Source organism: Rana temporaria, chromosome 1, assembly GCF_905171775.1.
Source record: "Rana temporaria chromosome 1, aRanTem1.1, whole genome shotgun sequence".
NCBI lineage: Eukaryota > Metazoa > Chordata > Amphibia > Anura > Ranidae > Rana > Rana temporaria.
In genome coordinates, this window is record NC_053489.1 from 346,858,870 (window position 1) to 346,877,623 (window position 18,754).

The window sequence follows — 18,754 nt, forward strand, 5'->3', positions numbered from 1 at the left end:
TCTGGAGGGAAGGAATTGATACTTCAGGGTTTGGATTCATCTGTTGGTTCTATCAGAAGTTGCTCTTAGTAGGAAATTGGTATGGAGTTGAACAAAGGAGATATATTCTATCTGGAATATTGGCTATAAAATTCAGATCTCAAAAGGAGCATTTGATTGTAGATGGTCTTATTATTATTAGAAATTAGAAATGAAGCAATTCAGATCTATGTCTAAATTAAGGCCTCTAGGCGCTAGAGATCCCATCTTATGTATCCATCTGGTTTCGTTTTGTGACACTTGTACTTGTTTATTACCACCCCGCCAGTGATCCTTGATGATGTCAATCCCAAAGAAAGTCATGCAGGTTGGGTCTTTGTGATGTTTCTCTGCAAAGTGTCTCGAGAGACTGTGCTTGGGAAAGCCTTTTTTTATGTTCTTAATATGTTCTCGGATGCTTACACGCAGGGCCAGCAATCAAATTCCTCACTACAGGCGGGACACATCTAAAGCCGTGTATAAAAATCACGAGCGTACGTCTGATGCTTGAATCGCCTTTGAGAACGTCATACGACGAAACGCGTCAGGTGACCCAGACGCAAGCACACACGCACGCACGGCCCACCAGCTGACTGTATCGTAGTCCTCCGAGCCACGATTTGCCTGTACGGGAAGCCACGAACGCTCTCTGCTGACTGCACGGCGGTATCGTGTAATACAGGCTTCGCTCAGTAGCTCGTGAGCAGGAACGGATAACAGGGCTTATTGTGCCATTGCAGCTTACTTTTATTTTTTTCTGCATCCTTTTTTAATGGCTTTTTGATTTTTAATTTTATTATTTTACTCATACACATTTTTTGTTAACTATATCCTGGGAATGTTTTTAAAGAAATTATTTTTCTGCTAACCCTTACACATATCCCACGGGGATTTGGGAATACTGGTGGGTTTGTCAAACCACCAAAAAATTAGCAGATTTGTACAGGGTTATAACATTTTTTAAATAAAGACGAATGGTCTTTTTCTCTTGCAAACGCAGTGTCACGCTATGTGGATTTTTTTCTTTCTTTTTTAATTACTATCCTTTGGACACCTGGAAGCTGTTTGGACTCTCTTCCCTCCCCCCTAGGGGTGCCAACATCTGGTGAGTGGGGACCCAACAGGGGGAGCACAAAAGTCACGATAAAATCCATCAAGAAGAAAGTCACATGAAGTCACCATTTTTGCTTTTCTTTAAATACGCACTTTGTCATCAGTGATACATTTTTTCCAAACTGAACTTTTGTTTGGTCTCTGAGATCACGGTCAACCGAGAGATCTTTCTAGCAATTAAGTGCCTATACCCACTGAGGGTTGCTTGTTTATTCAGAATAACTATATAATTGAGCCCGGACGTTCAACTTCACTCCTCACATGTTCACTTTTCACTGTCGCTGGTTTTTTTCCACTCATAAGTAACAGCAAACATATATATTATTTTTTAATATCTTATTCTGTGTACCCTATTGAGGGATGGTATATATTCACAATTAATTGTTGCCTTGTATTTTTTTTTTTTTTTATATTTTTTGGTTTTAGTCCTGACATCAATTGTCGGTGGTCCTAATCACTTTGCAGTGTTTCTTTTTATTTATTTTTTCTTTACACTTCTTCAATTCATCTGATGCAGTTGATCTACACCTAGGTTCACAGCAAAAAGTTTTTACTTTTTGCTTGCACAGTGTCCTGGAAAAGGCACTAAATTCATATAAAGTCTGTTTGATACCCTATTTCACAGCTATTTTAGGGTGTTAAACCCTGAATATCACACATAGTGCCCTGGGGGACACTTCATAATTATTATATTTTTAGTGTTTTATAATTTTTTTAATTTGGATCTTACGGAACACTGGATCTGTGCACCCATAGCACATATTACCACTTTGAGGTTACACTTTGGAATCACTTGAGACACCTTTTTAGGATACATCTATCTGAAGTAGATATAAGTACATAGGATTGAAATATAACCTATTGGCTGCCCTTACACTCCTTTGGAACACGGATATCAACTCCACTGGAAGAACCAACAGATCATTGGGTCACCAGTGCTGATTATAAGCAATAATAGGGGGTAGCACCTGGACGTTTGGACAAACGATACGCAGGTCTAGGAGACCCACCTCCATTGGTCTCTCCTAGTAATTGGAGCTCCCCTACAAATACAATACCTTACTATACATAGGACATATTGTGGACACTTAAATAACAAGCACAAGCAGCGCCACCACCCTATAATCCATCTACTTAATATTTCCAGGTTTCTCTGAGACCTGTCAGGGAGGCAGCAGCTTAACATTCTCTTATCCTAAGCGCGGATCCCCCCAATTTATTTTTTCTAGCATCTATACTAGTTGCATCTAGATCTGCAGCTATGGACATTTTTGGCTACATGACAAACAGAAACATTGATGTGGGAGGTATTTTCAGCCAGGAACAAGTAAACACTAAACAAGATATGGAAAGTTTGATAAAACAACTGAAACATGCATTAGAGAAACAGCTAAGGGTTTGGTGGGACATAGCCACCATTGAAACATATGTAAAAGAAAAAATAACACCTAGACGCCTAAGATGGGATGTAAATCCGAACGACCATCTAAATGATCCAGCATTAACAGAAAAATGGTTCCAGTTCTTTAGTAACTGTGAAAGCGACTTACTACAGACCATCATAAAGAGGAGACAAGTCAAACTCAAAGGAGTGGAGTCACAAATAGTAGAATTAAAAAATTCTCTAGTTCCCTTCACTAGCAAACCCGAGTATAAAGAAAAAGAATTACAGCTTCAAACCCACATAAAAAAATATGACACTGATATACAACTAAAAAAACAAAAAAAGTTTAAAAGGGATGTACTGGACTATAAGAATAACAAAGTATACAAGTGGCAAGTGGAGGAAGATTGCCTTTTTGAATTAGATGAAAATTCCCTGTCTGAAAGTTCAAGTGAGGATTTAGAGGACATTGAACCAGAAGAAATGGCTGGTAGACCCAGATTAAGATTTGAATTGACCCCAGAACAACAGCCGAGAATGGACACCAATCAACATACAAGACCTAGAATGGATATGAGAGAACCAAGAAGAAGACGAGAGTCTGGAAGAGGTAACACTGAACATCATAACACCCCTAGAAGATACAGATCCCCAAATATGGGGTATGGAGCAGGTAGACAATATCCCTACCAAAGAGAACGAATAGAATATGGGGGTTTTCAGAGAGGGAATCACAACAACAGACCCCAAGGGAGACGACAATCCAACACCACATACAGGAACCCCCGGTGGGCAGGATACACCAGAAATCGGGGAGGAGCCAATGGATGGGAAAATACACCGAGAGACAGAGAGAGACATCAAGAAGCTACAGATCAATATACCCAACGGAACCAGCCAATGAATGGGAGACCAGGCCGAACTCCGAATTGGGAGAGAACGGACACTACAATGGAGTGGCACCAACAAAGAGGAGACGCACAAGAGGAAAAAGAGGGGGGCAGAAGAAAAAGGCAAAGAGAGTACTAGGGGAGGGGATTTATAATCTCAGCAGTGCCATTTTTTCAGATGAAGAATGGAAAGCACTAGACCTCGGCCTAAAATTTGCCCCTGAAAAAACATTAAATAAATTCGACACATATATAGATCTACAAAAATATATGAGGAAGTTAAATCTTAAAAAGTATTTCACCTTAAATAAAGATGAACGCCCACCAGAACCTAAGATGTACACGCATACCAATCTAAAAAATAGATCGTTATATAATCCGAAAACTCCTGGAAACCAATGTCTCAACGCCTTTAGAAAAATGGTGGAAAAAGACATTGAAACCTTGGAAAAAAAGCAATCAAGAGGTAATAAGAATATCTGGAAAACAATAAAACAAATTGGAGAGAAGAAGGAAGTTGTCATTAGACCGGCAGACAAGGGGGGGGGGGGGTTAGTTATACTCAATAAAATTGACTATGAGGCCGAAATGGAGAATCTGCTAAATGTACCTGATACATATGTAAAGTTAAAGAAGAACCCAGGACCCACATATAAAAAACAACTATCTAAATATGTCCAGAAGGGAGTGAGACTGGGAATCTTGAACGCCAAAGAGGCGAAGTATCTAATATCTGAGTCCACAAAGACACCAGTCATATATCAGGTGCCAAAAATCCACAAACGGCTACAGAAACCGCCAGGAAGACCGATTGTGAGCAGTATAAATTCTATATTCTCGCGGTTAGGAGAATACCTGGACCAATTTCTCAAACCATTGGTAACCAAAGGGAGATCCCATTTGAAGGATGGCACTCAATTAATGACAGAACTAGGGAACATTAAGAACACCGATAATTTACTGTTGGCAACAATAGACGTAGATTCGTTGTATACAAGTATAAGACAACAAGACAGACTAAAAGGTGTTGAAAAGGCACTACACGAACTTACCGAAATTAAGCAAGAACAAGTAACATTCATATTAGAGGGCCTGAAGATGGCTATGGCCAATAATCATTTCTGGTACAAGAAACAGTTTTATGTACAAAAAAAGGGCGTAGCGATGGGGGCTCGCTACGTCCCGAGTGTCGCTAATTTATTTATGGACATGTGGGAGTCGGAACATATATATGGGCAGGATATTCCTCAGATACGACATTACAGAAGATATATAGATGATCTTATCATCCTCTGGGATGGGACAGAAGACAGCCTAAAAACCTTCATGCAGCAACTAAACAGTAATAGATTTGGTATAACCTTTACGGGGAAATGGCATAACCAATCTGTCGACTATTTGGATCTACAGATTTTCAAGCATAATGGGGAACTCTGCACAAAAACATTCTTCAAAAAAACCGACAGAAACGGATACATATCCACCTCCAGCTGCCATCATCCTCAGTGGATAGGCAATATCCCTAAAGGACAACTGCTGAGAGTGAGGAGAAACTGCCGACGACTAGAAGATTATGATATACAAGCAGAAGTACTCATTAAGAGATTCCTTGAAAAAGGTTACAAAGAAGACCTATTAACCAAACTAAAGAATAACATCAGACTAATGGATAGAGAAACACTGTTGAGGAAAAAGAAATCCTCAACAGCACCTAAAATGGATCTATCCTTTATTACTGGATTCAATAATCAGTATCAACAAGTGGAGAAGATTTTTAAAAAGTACTGGCCCATCCTTAGAGAAGACAGAATACTAGCTAATATTCTCCCACTTCGCCCCAAGTTCATCTATCGGAGAGCTCCCACTTTAAGGACACATCTTGTACATAATGTACTTGACCCCCCTCACAACATCAATATATGTCCAGACCTTAAAGGCTTCTATAGGTGCCAACGTTGCCTTCCATGCAGAACAAACAGACCTCAACCCCGGAGGAAGACCACCTTTAAATCCACAGTATACAACCAGGAATACCAAATAAAATAATTAATCACGTGCAACAGCACGCACGTGACTTACGTCATTGAGTGCCCATGCCACCTACAGTATATAGGCCGCACCACCAGGGCCCTGCGTGTAAGAATCCGAGAACATATTAAGAACATAAAAAAAGGCTTTCCCAAGCACAGTCTCTCGAGACACTTTGCAGAGAAACATCACAAAGATCCAACCTGCATGACTTTCTTTGGGATTGACATCATCAAGGATCACTGACGGGGTGGTAATAAACAAGTACAAGTGTCACAAAACGAAACCAGATGGATACATAAGATGGGATCTCTAGCGCCTAGAGGCCTTAATTTAGACATAGATCTGAATTGCTTCATTTCTAATTTCTAATAATAATAAGACCATCTACAATCAAATGCTCCTTTTGAGATCTGAATTTTATAGCCAATATTCCAGATAGAATATATCTCCTTTGTTCAACTCCATACCAATTTCCTACTAAGAGCAACTTCTGATAGAACCAACAGATGAATCCAAACCCTGAAGTATCAATTCCTTCCCTCCAGACCAAGTCTACAAGAAATAGATAGAGTCACCACATATAAAGAACTAACATAAGATTTAAACTAAAAATGAAAATCTCCAACACATTTATTTCCAAATAAAGGAATTTGGGTTTCGGATTATAACCTATCCCATCCTTAGGCCTCAGACAACTCTATTCCACAAATAAATTTAATTAGAAAGGAACAAAGATGTGGGGATAGCCACCAGTCCCTCCATAACCTTAATAATGTAAATTATATGATAGGCTTTACCTAAAGTATAGAGATCGCCCGGTATATAGTAATGGGCATCAATGAAAGAGATCTTTCAAACTTTTGATTACACCCTACTAACACATTATGTTTAGCACCTATATATAATTTTTATTTATGCATCTGTTTTCAAGATAAGAACTTCCCGCTACAGCAACTTAGGGAGGTGTATGAAACCATCCTCTGTCCCTCTCTGTATATAGATTATCCACCTAGTGGATTGCCCCGTTATGACAACTTATTACTGAATGGGGATAATCCCCCCCATGGGTAAATAACAGATCCCTTCATTAAGGATGTGTCCACTATGTATATAGGACAACACTTCACACATATAACTAGTTCTTTGTATATAATTATTTACAGTATGGGTCAATTATGGAACTTGGGCAGGAGTCCCCCATTCTGTCTCTAGTGCTATATTTTAATTATAATTACCTTATTTATACTCTCAACTGGGATATCACTTCTTTAACATCTCTCCTCAACCATTTAAGTCAGGGAAAACACATTACCAACATGTAACTTTTCAAAATCAACACAAATATTGTTACGGTTATATATATGTTTATATAAATTTTTATTGCTGTGTACATGCACATAACAGTTTGTAGCACAATAGAGATTTCAACTTAAGTAGCCAGCCAAGTTGTTTATCTTATCAACATAAGAGCTATTTTTATTTTTATTTTTATTTTCGGCGCTGGCTGTGTCCTTCCCCTTAATACAATTGGATCTTACCAAGGGTTAACGGGTGGGAGGACTATGGGCTGTAAGAAACCGTATAGCCAGCAATCAAATTCCTCACTACAGGCGGGACACATCTAAAGCCGTGTATAAAAATCACGAGCGTACGTCTGATGCTTGAATCGCCTTTGAGAACGTCATACGACGAAACGCGTCAGGTGACCCAGACGCAAGCACACACGCACGCACGGCCCACCAGCTGACTGTATCGTAGTCCTCCGAGCCGCGATTTGCCTGTACGGGAAGCCACGAACGCTCTCTGCTGACTGCACGGCGGTATCGTGTAATACAGGCTTCGCTCAGTAGCTCGTGAGCAGGAACGGATAACAGGGCTTATTGTGCCATTGCAGCTTACTTTTATTTTTTTCTGCATCCTTTTTTAATGGCTTTTTGATTTTTAATTTTATTATTTTACTCATACACATTTTTTGTTAACTATATCCTGGGAATGTTTTTAAAGAAATTATTTTTCTGCTAACCCTTACACATATCCCACGGGGATTTGGGAATACTGGTGGGTTTGTCAAACCACCAAAAAATTAGCAGATTTGTACAGGGTTATAACATTTTTTAAATAAAGACGAATGGTCTTTTTCTCTTGCAAACGCAGTGTCACGCTATGTGGATTTTTTTCTTTCTTTTTTAATTACTATCCTTTGGACACCTGGAAGCTGTTTGGACTCTCTTCCCTCCCCCTCTGGAGAGGTGGCAAAGAAATTTCCTGTCGTTTGGAAATAAAAACCAACGGAACAACAAACACCGAGGTACCACCACCATTGCCTTTTGCCCCTAGGGGTGCCAACATCTGGTGAGTGGGGACCCAACAGGGGGAGCACAAAAGTCACGATAAAATCCATCAAGAAGAAAGTCACATGAAGTCACCATTTTTGCTTTTCTTTAAATACGCACTTTGTCATCAGTGATACATTGTTTCCAAACTGAACTTTTGTTTGGTCTCTGAGATCACGGTCAACCGAGAGATCTTTCTAGCAATTAAGTGCCTATACCCACTGAGGGTTGCTTGTTTATTCAGAATAACTATATAATTGAGCCCGGACGTTCAACTTCACTCCTCACATGTTCACTTTTCACTGTCGCTGGTTTTTTTCCACTCATAAGTAACAGCAAACATATATATTATTTTTTAATATCTTATTCTGTGTACCCTATTGAGGGATGGTATATATTCACAATTAATTGTTGCCTTGTATTTTTTTTTTTTTTTATATTTTTTGGTTTTAGTCCTGACATCAATTGTCGGTGGTCCTAATCACTTTGCAGTGTTTCTTTTTATTTATTTTTTCTTTACACTTCTTCAATTCATCTGATGCAGTTGATCTACACCTAGGTTCACAGCAAAAAGTTTTTACTTTTTGCTTGCACAGTGTCCTGGAAAAGGCACTAAATTCATATAAAGTCTGTTTGATACCCTATTTCACAGCTATTTTAGGGTGTTAAACCCTGAATATCACACAAAGTGCCCTGGGGGACACTTCATAATTATTATATTTTTTGTGTTTTATAATTTTTTTAATTTGGATCTCACGGAACACTGGATCTGTGCACCCATAGCACATATTACCACTTTGAGGTTACACTTTGGAATCACTTGAGACACCTTTTTAGGATACATCTATCTGAAGTAGATATAAGTACATAGGATTGAAATATAACCTATTGGCTTCCCTTACACTCCTTTGGAACACGGATATCAACTCCACTGGAAGAACCAACAGATCATTGGGTCACCAGTGCTGATTATAAGCAATAATAGGGGGTAGCACCTGGACGTTTGGACAAACGATACGCAGGTCTAGGAGACCCACCTCCATTGGTCTCTCCTAGTAATTGGAGCTCCCCTACAAATACAATACCTTACTATACATAGGACATATTGTGGACACTTAAATAACAAGCACAAGCAGCGGCACCACCCTATAATCCATCTACCATATAATAATGAATAACTCGGTTAAAAGATTTTTCAATACATATGTCTTGTAAAAAGATGCAGCGGAAATTTTTTATTATTTGAAGTCTACAAATACATCTGCATAATACTCATCAATAATCTTTTAGGAATCGAAAGGTTCCTGAATAATTGACTAAACTAGAGGTAATTTTTTTTTTTTTTTTTGCTAGATGTTCTGCAAAGATCATGGTGGCTGCTAAGGCTGGCAAAAGGTGGATCAGCAGGCTGATCAAAAATAAATAAACAAATGGATTCTCCTATCCACCCAAGTGAGATGAATAAAGAAACCCTTCCCACTATGCTATTGTACTCTGACAGTCGGGACTCCTCCACTATCAGCATACACTGATCAGCATTGTAGACAATTGGCTGAAGGTGCTGATCGAATGAAAAATGTCCAACATTACTGGTCAAGAAAAGTAAATTGTTAGACACCGGTGGGGAAGGAGTGAGTGTGTTTTATGCAGTTCATTTTAGGTGGACATGCCTTAAAGTGGTCAATATATGCACCATAAACCCACTTTAAAAGCAGATGCATAACTTTAACCTGATTGTTAAATGCATGTGCTGTGCAGCAAAAAACTACAATAAAACGGCGCAATAATCATAGACACAGGTGTTCATACTGTAAATTTCACATTAAGAATTAGCCTGCAACAGATTCACTGATACACAGGAATTATTTAAAAGGTAATTGTTCTTTAGGTTAATCTGTAACATATTGAGGACAAATATCAATTACAAAATACTCCCCATTAGGCTCCATGCACACTGAAGCTGATAAACTGCAGTTTATTGGCGTTTTGGCTTTTTTTTTTAAAGCCCATAAACTGAACTCTATGTTAGCCTATGTGCCCATGCACACCTGGGCGTTTTTTAGTGTTAATGAGCTTTGGAGTTCATTGGCTTTTTTCTGAACGCCAGAAATTTGCGTTCAAAGTGCTGTTTTTTGGCGGGAAAAAGAACTAAAAAAGGCAAAATGCCGAAATGCGCTCAAAAACGCCGGCGCCAGCGTTTTTTTATCCATTAAAAAAAAAAAGTAAAAAAAAATAAAAGCTACACTGAAAAACGCTGATTAAAGCTATTGCAAAAACGTTAAAAAACTTTGAAAGTCTCCCTGCAAAGCTACTGGCATTTTTTTATAGCTTTTATCAGCTTCAGTGGTGCACGGAGCCTTAAATGTAGCATGTATATTTACCACAATAAAGCACTCCCAAATAATTTAAAGTTTTACTGAAGGAAGCAATTCACACATTATTTAAAGAAAATGTTTACCTTCTCACCCAAGCAAAATGTGCCAATTAATAGTAAGCTGTTGAGAGACTTCACACTAAAGTATTTTTTTTACTTAGTGATTATATCGGCTTGCAAAACACGGGCCTCTTTTTACATTGACTTTGTTATGTCTCAGCCGATGGATCCCCTGCTGTTGTAGATCAGAACAGAACAAACATATCTTGAAATTTTCCTTAATATTCAGTTTTAAAGGAGTTCTCTAAGCTAAAACTTTTAACCCCCGCTGTGCCCGGGCTGTAAAACTATACAAAATAAACTTTCACTTACCTGCCTACGATCCCCCGTTGTTCCGATATCGCCGTCCCGTTCTCCGGTCCCGGTTTCTTCCACTTCCTGCGGGTCGGTGACTCACAGTGTGCTCAGCCTATCAGCGGCCGCGACGGGACATTGCTGCGGCCGCTGATAAGCTGAGCGCACTGTGAGTCACCGACCCGCAGGAAGTGGAACAGACCGGGACCGGAGAACGGGACGGCGATATCGGAACAACGGGGGATCGTAGGCAGGTAAGTGAAAGTTTATTTTGTATAGTTTTACAGCCCGGGCACAGCGGGGGTTAAAAGTTTTAGCTTAGAGAACTCCTTTAATAAAAAACCCATGTGAATACAGAAGTATATGAATGCACACCTCTGTGTCCATTCCGTAGTATAGTAAAAATTGAATGATAAAAAAAAAACAACTATAAAAAGCATTTCATTACCAACACTTACGTTGTATTTATTCCCTTATGAAAAGTTTATTTATCGCTTGAATACCAATCTGTATATAACCATTCGTTGCAAAGCCATTATTCAAAGCAGCGATAATTTGACTGACAATTACTCAGTAATGCAAAACAGTATGCCAAGTGATTATTATATAATTTTTATTTGAGACTGGTAGAGTTTTCCTTTGATGTTATGTACAACTGGTGGAATAAATGGTCGAGAAGGATCTGGGCATTCTGATAGATCATAAATTTAATAATAGCATGTGGTTTCCAAAGCGAGCAAAGTCCTTTCTTGTATTAAGAGAGGTATGGACTCAAGAGAGAGAGAGATATAATTTTGCCCCAGTACAAATCATTAGTAAGACTTCATCTGGAATATGCAGCTCAGTTTTGGGCACCAGTTTACAAAAAGGATATTGGGGAACTGGAGAAAGTTCAGAGAAGGGCAAACAGTGAGTAGTCGCTTCTCCAGGTTAGTCCCCACTATCCACACCTCACACAACTGCCGACAGGGTGTTCACCCAACTTGTATACTGAGCATAGAGTAAAAGGAAATTCCGGACAGCCGCACTCCAAAATATTCCACTTTATTGACTATAATTTTAAAAATAAAAACGCAAGACTACATACAGTGGGGGAACACGCTTATTCATATGAAGAAAAATCCTTTCTTGTATTAGGAGAGGTATGGACTCCAGAGAGAGATATAATTTTGCTCCTGTACAAATCATTAGTAAGACCTCATCTGAGTGAGTGAGTGAGAAACGTGTAAAGCGCAACACATGCGAACTGAATCGCCTCTGGGCGCTGTATCCATTTCATGGGTAAGGAACCCCGTGACCTCAGAAGAGATGGGTTTTAATCTTTCTCCTGAAGGCCAAGTGGTCCGACTCCAGTCGGATGGTGGTTGGTAGTGCATTCCACAGACGAGGTCCCTGGACTGCAAATCTTCGATCTCCTTTGGACTTGTATCTGGCTTTGGGTATCTGGAGTAGGTTTTGATTGGTGGATCGCAGAATGCAATTGGGGTTATGGGCTTTTATTTTTTCGCATAGATATTGGGAGGCGTTGCCTTGAATAAACTTATGTATTAGACATCGTGCCTTGAAAGTGATTCTGTCTTTTACTGGCAACCAATGAAGGGATCTCAGTGAAGGTCTGGAATATGTCTGGAATATGCAGTTCAGTTTTGGGCACCAGTTCGCCAAAAAGAATACTGGGGAACTGGAGGAAGTGCAGAGAAGGGCAATCAAACTGATACGAGGCAGAGAGGAGCTCAGCTATGAGGGTAGGTTAGAGGAACTGAATTTATTCTCCCTTGAGGAGATTAAGGTGGGAATGTGATCAACATGTGTATATATACATAAGTGGTCCACATAGTGAACTTGGTGTAGAGTTATTCACTTTAAGGTCATCACAGAGGACAAGGCGGCACTCTTTATGTCTGGAGGAAAGAATTTTTAATCTCCAAATACGGAAAGGTTTCTTCACATCAAGAGCTGTGAAAATGTGGAGTAGACTTGTTTAAGAGCTGGTTCTGTCCAGCTCAGTAGATTGTTTTTTAAAAAAGGCCTGGATTCTTATATAAATGCACAAAATATAACTAAATACTAAAATGTATAGGTAAAGTTCATCCATGGTATATATCACCTCTTTGGGGATCAGAAAGGATTTTTTTTCCTCCATTGAAGTAAATCGGATCATGCTTTATTGGAGTTTTTTTTTTTGCCTTCCTCTGGATCAACTGTGGATATAGGATTGTGTACTTGGAGGTTTTCGACTTCTGTGCATGTGTGTTTTTTGTTGTTGGTTGAACTGGTAATAACCACTGGATGCTTGGAAATGGGTTTAAAAAAATATATATATTGCATGTCTTGATGCCCTAACGTGCCCTAAAAATGGTTAAATTTTAGGCTGGGTTCACACTGTTACTCTGTGTTAATGTTAATGTGTGTTAATGATCCTTGTTTACGTGTATTAATGTGTTGCCTTCAGGCAGCCTATTCATTTAAATTGACCTCCTACCACATAAAAATCACACCAAAACAGAGAATGTACTTTTTTTGTAACACACCACACCACACCCGAATGGATGGTAGTGCATTAACATACATTGACATGACCTGCAACACATGTGAGTTGGGGTGCCATTAATAATGAAAGGCACCACAGCACACCAATGTGCAGTGTAAACTGTGTTTACATACAGTATGTCACAAAAAAGAGTACACCCCTCACCTTTTTGTAAATATTTTATTATATGTTTGCATGTGACAACACTGAAGAAATTATACATTGCTTTAATGTGAGTGAACAGCTTGTATAAGAGTGTAAATTTGCTGTCCCCTCAAAATAACTCAGCCAGCAATTAATGTCTAAACCGCTGGCAACAAAAATGAGTACACCCCTAAGTGAAAATGTCCAAATTTTATTAAGAGTTATTTTGAGGGGGCATTAAATTTACACTACCATACAAGCTGTACACTCACTACTTTACATTGTAGCAAAGTCTAATTTGTTCAGTGTTGTCACATGAAAAGATATAATAAAATATTTACAAAAATGTGAGGGGTGTACTCACTTTTGTGAGATACTGTATGTTAGCTTTGTTATTGCCTAAAACTGCGATCACAAGTTACAGAGCTGCTCAGATCAGCTCTGTGCCTTTAGTCTGGGATATAAGCTGTCTAATGACAGCTTAATTTCATACATTTAACACTCACACTTGTTGCCTGTGCCTTATTTCTCACCAGAAATGGACATCTACCTCCACACCTCCCTATGTGATGGTAAGGAGGTGGTCAATGTAAAAATATTTTAAAAATCAGCTTTACATTAGTAGCCCACGAAAAAAATTGGTGGCACATTTACTACAGACATGGCCATTTATCTTGCAGCAGCATGAAGAACAAGCCAATAAAATCGAACAAGTATACCATAGCCGTAAGTTTTTTAACCACTTGTCTACCAAGTTACATTTATAAATGGCATGGTAGACAGGTGGTTAAATCAAGCTTGCAGCTGCTGCTGCAGCTGTGAACATGGTACTGGCTTTAATAGCTGGTAAAGGGCTTTGCAATAAAAGTGATCAAACAGCTCTAGAGCAACGCAATCACTTTTACAGGGCTCTTGAAGAGTGAGACCATGGGAAACAGCTTTGCCAGTGAAATTAGGAGGAACCTGGACAACATTCCATTCCCTGATCCCTCCTGAAACCATGGTTCCCGAAAGCAGCTTGTATTATTTTACTTCCAGGGTCACAGCGGGTCACCCCTGCACACACCCCTTAAAGAAAACACAATGTAGGGCGACCATGTGTATGTATACATCAATTGCACCACACATTTCAAATATTGGGGTGACAGCAATACACATTGGGGTGACATATCGTCACAAATATTGGGGTGACAGCAATAATTCTAGAGCCATAGTTAATGGTTAACTCTAAATCAATAACCTGTAAAAGCTTTTAAAGTGTCGTCTATGCAAAATTGTGGGTACCATCGTTTTTGGAAATTCCATGGTTGTGCACAATTTTAAGATTTGACATGTTTTGTATCTATTTACTCGATGCAACCCAGTCTTTTATATTTTACCCAAAAAATTATAAAAATATTGTATTTGTTTCCACTAAAATACATTTTAGTGTATTCTTTCCTGAAAATATGCACGTGATAAATAGCAGCACAAATAAGTGGCACAAAAATAAATTGCAGGAGGCGCATGCGCGGCAGCTCGTAAGATGGCCGCGATCATCTAGAGCTCCGCTCCACCACAGCCCCTTCACCAGCCGCCGGAGCGAACGGAACGCACTACAGCACCCCAGACATACCCGATCGCACAGGGGAACCTCCCGGGATCACTCCGATGTCCACAGCGCCAGCGAGAAGGAGCCTCGCATGCCAGATGTCAGCCTCAGCCGGGCCGCTCAGCTACGCCAAGATGGCGGCCGCTCCACGAGGGGGATACCTTGAGGAGGACTCGCAGGACTCCATAGCTGACCAGGATGCAGCCCCACCAGCCTCACCAGGTACCACACAACCTCCACGGTACCAGGCTCCCTCTCCCTCCTCTACAGAGTCCCTGCTGGGCAGCCTGAAGGCGGGCCTCCCCACTACTCCTATGCTGGATCCCATCACAGGAATGCTTCTGACTGAGGCATGTGATATAGCTCCAGCCCCCACTGACTTCCCCTCCATGATGGATGGATGGATGTGATTGAGAAAAAAGCAGACCAATCTGTGGCCAGAATAAATCAAAATTCCGCCAGGCTCCAGGATGTACAAGACCAACTGGAAACCGCATTTGCAAAAATCGATGACCTCGAGAACAGGTCAAGAAGGTACAACTTTAGGATCAGGGGGCTCCCTGAATCCGAAAAGGAGGTCCAATCGGCGGTTAAATCGTTCATTAAGAGCCTCATCCCGGACATAGCGGACCACCGTTTGGAGCTGGACAGGGCACATAGGGCCCTGCAACCCCCCCGCACGGACGGTCTTCCCAGGGACATTATTGTAAAACCCCATTTTTACTCAGTAAAGGAGGAAGTGATGAAAAATCCAGATTCTCAGACAACCTCCTTATACATGGGCACAAGGTTCAGATCTTTGCGGACCTCTCCCCCTATACTGTCCAGAAAAGGAGAGCACTTAAACCACTACTTCTGATCCTGACCAATAAGGAAATCACCTACCAATGGTCATTCCCACTCCGATTGAATTTCTCCTTCCGGAACAAGAGCTACGGTTTTTCCACCTTCGCCGAAGGGGAACGCCTTCTTTTACAGCTTGGCCTCCTCTCTCAAGATGTTTCCCCCACTGTTTCTAGTAAGGGAACCCCCTCTTCATCAAAGAGACCTCCTCCTGCTAGCCCTCTACAACCATCTTGGCTGCAACATAACTCCAAGAGACCCAAAGAAAATCTGCCAACTGGATGAGCCTGCAGGCTCTAAAATACATCACCAGGGCGCTGGTAACTCACACATTTTTCCCACTAGGTGAGGGATGGCCACCCATTCTCCCCCTTTGAGACTGGTCTCCATGTTCGTACCCCTCCTGCGTGTTTTCCCTTCTAGGGGACCCCCTCCGTTTCCTCATAAGACTTCACCATTTTGGGACGACAGGGGATTCCAGATGAGGTCCCAGGTGGGAGATCTGAAGACCGACTCTAGGCTCACATTTTTTTTTTTCTCCTCTTCCTTCCATGGTCTCCTGTCTTGTTCAGTTTGCAAACTCCCATCGCTCACCATGCACTATCCCTTTTCTTTTTCTTTTTAAGGGGATGTTCAGTTTGCACCCACCATTGAGTGAACTTTGCTATTCCGGATCTTCCACCAATGTTTTGTCTGTTATTTATTTTCAATTTGTCTTTTTTGTTTTTATTTCTCCTTCCTGTTACCATGTTAGGAGGGGGCATACCCTCACGCTGGGTTGCAGGGGTCATCCCCGGCAGTATAGCGGTCAGGTCTGATTTTCCTCGTCACGGTCCTGGGGCTCACTCTGGCTCCCCTGCCTCTGGGGTGGGGGGCGGGTTCGGGGGGATTCTCCCAGCACTTACGTAGAGTTATAGCTATAACTAGTTTGATTGCGTTCTGTTCCTTTGCTTTAATTGGATTGATAGGTTTAGAGGCGGCGGGGCGGTGGTGGCACCAATGCACCTCCACTAGTCTCCTCGGGCACCCTTGGTGCCTCTAGAGACGTCCCGGATTTCCTGTTAGCAGGGTTTTCCGGTCCTCTCAGGTTATTGGGCGGGTAATGGCTGGTCCGTTGCCCCTCCGGGTTGGGAGGGTTTAGGGGACCCCCTGTTACATTTATTTTCCTGTTATCATTTTACCACGGATGGTTTGTTGTATGTCTTCACGTGTCTAATACCCTTCTTTTTTTTCATCCTTCCCTTGCTCTACCCCGCCACATCTCGATGGAGTCTCTCCAGGTTCACCCGCGGATCTGGGTCCACCTTCCCAGGTAACCAAGCACCTTTATACTGGCCAGGTTGGATTCTCAGGGCGTCCGCACTTCTACGAGAAGGTAGGTTTTATGCATCCACAGTGGGACCCTCACCTCTGATCCATGGCTAACAACGCACACACTTCTACCTCTCTCCAAATAATTACACACAACACTCAGGGACTCAACTCCCCGGTGAAGCGTAGGAAACTCTTTCAATTTTACCAGTCACTACATGCGGATATCCTGCTTCTTCAAGAGACGCACTTTCCTGCCACATACAAACCCTCATTCATACATCAACGATACCCTCAGTTTTTTCTGGCCTCAGCTGACAACAAAACGAAAGGCGTAGCCATTTGTTTCGCCAAACACATCAACCTTTCACAACCAAAGGTCATCTCCGACCCCTTAGGCCGCTACCTTCTGGTCTCCGGCTCTATTGATGGAGAGGCATACACGTTTGTGTCATATTATACCCCTAATAGGGGCCAAAAACGATTTTTTTAATCAATGCTACAAAAATTACAAAATCAGTTCACAGGAATGGTTTTCATTGGTGGTGACTCAAACACCGCCTTTGACTTCTCCCTGGACAAAAAGGCAGGGGGGAAACCGATACCTAAACGTCCTTCTAAACAGAGTGCTAAGATTGCCCGCCTGCTACATTCAGCAGGACTGGTAGATGTTTGGAGAGAGTGTAACCCACACGAGAAAGACTACACGCACTTTTCTGTACCCCATAGTTCCTATGCCAGGATAGATCACATCTTCACTCACGCCACCTCGATCCCATCCATTAGAGGGGCTAAAATAGTGGATACCCCCTTGTCGGATCATTCAATAGTCACTCTACATACTCAAAAATCATCAGGCCCTAGGGGACAGTTCCGATGGCGCCTTAATGAGGCCCTCCTGAGCGACCCCATTCAATGCACCCTGCTGGAAAGCGCTATTACAGAATACTTTGAGGAGAATGACAATCACCAAGTCTCCCCTTTGACGGTTTGGGCAGCGCATAAGGCGGTCATCAGGGGAAAGCTCATTCAGTTAGCGTCTAAACTGAAAGCAGAACATAGGGCGGACACTCGGAAACGCACAGAGGAATTCATGTCTCTGGCAAAGGCCCACAAGAGAAATCCTACTACTGAATCCCTGACCAAACTAGACTCAGTCCGTGCTCTCCTTAATTTGACCCTCACTACAGTGGCGGAAAAGCATCTCAGATGGTCCGGGGCTAAATTCTATTCACAAAAAGATAGGATTGGAGCTAGACTGGCAGTCAAGTTGAGCCCCAAACAACGCACATTATCCTTCCCCAAAATTCGATCCACAACTGGAGACCTAACACAGAACCCGAACAAAATCATGGGAGAATTCCAGAGGTTTTATTCTGACCTCTATAAAACGAACCCCCCTCTCCCCCGACCGTTCACTGACGCCTTTTTAGATAACCTCCCTTTGCCAGCGTTGACTAGAGAACACAAAGATCTTTTAGAGGAACCTTTTACTCAGGAGGAGGTGTTGAACACCATCAATTCCCTTAAACTAGGCTCTTCGCCCGGGCCCGATGGCTTTTCTACAGGTTATTATAGAAAATTCGGCCCATGCCTGGCCCCTCATCTGACGCGGTTTTTCAATGCTCTCAGGGATGGAGCCCCCCTAGGGACTGATCTCAACTCGGCGTATATCACAGTCCTTCCCAAACCGGGTAAGGACACGAGTGAGGTTGGCAATTATCGCCCTATCTCACTCATCAACAATGATATCAAACTAATGACTAAAATTCTTGCTAATAGAATGGCAAGCTTCATTGCCTCATACATTCACAAGGATCAGGTGGGCTTCATCCCTG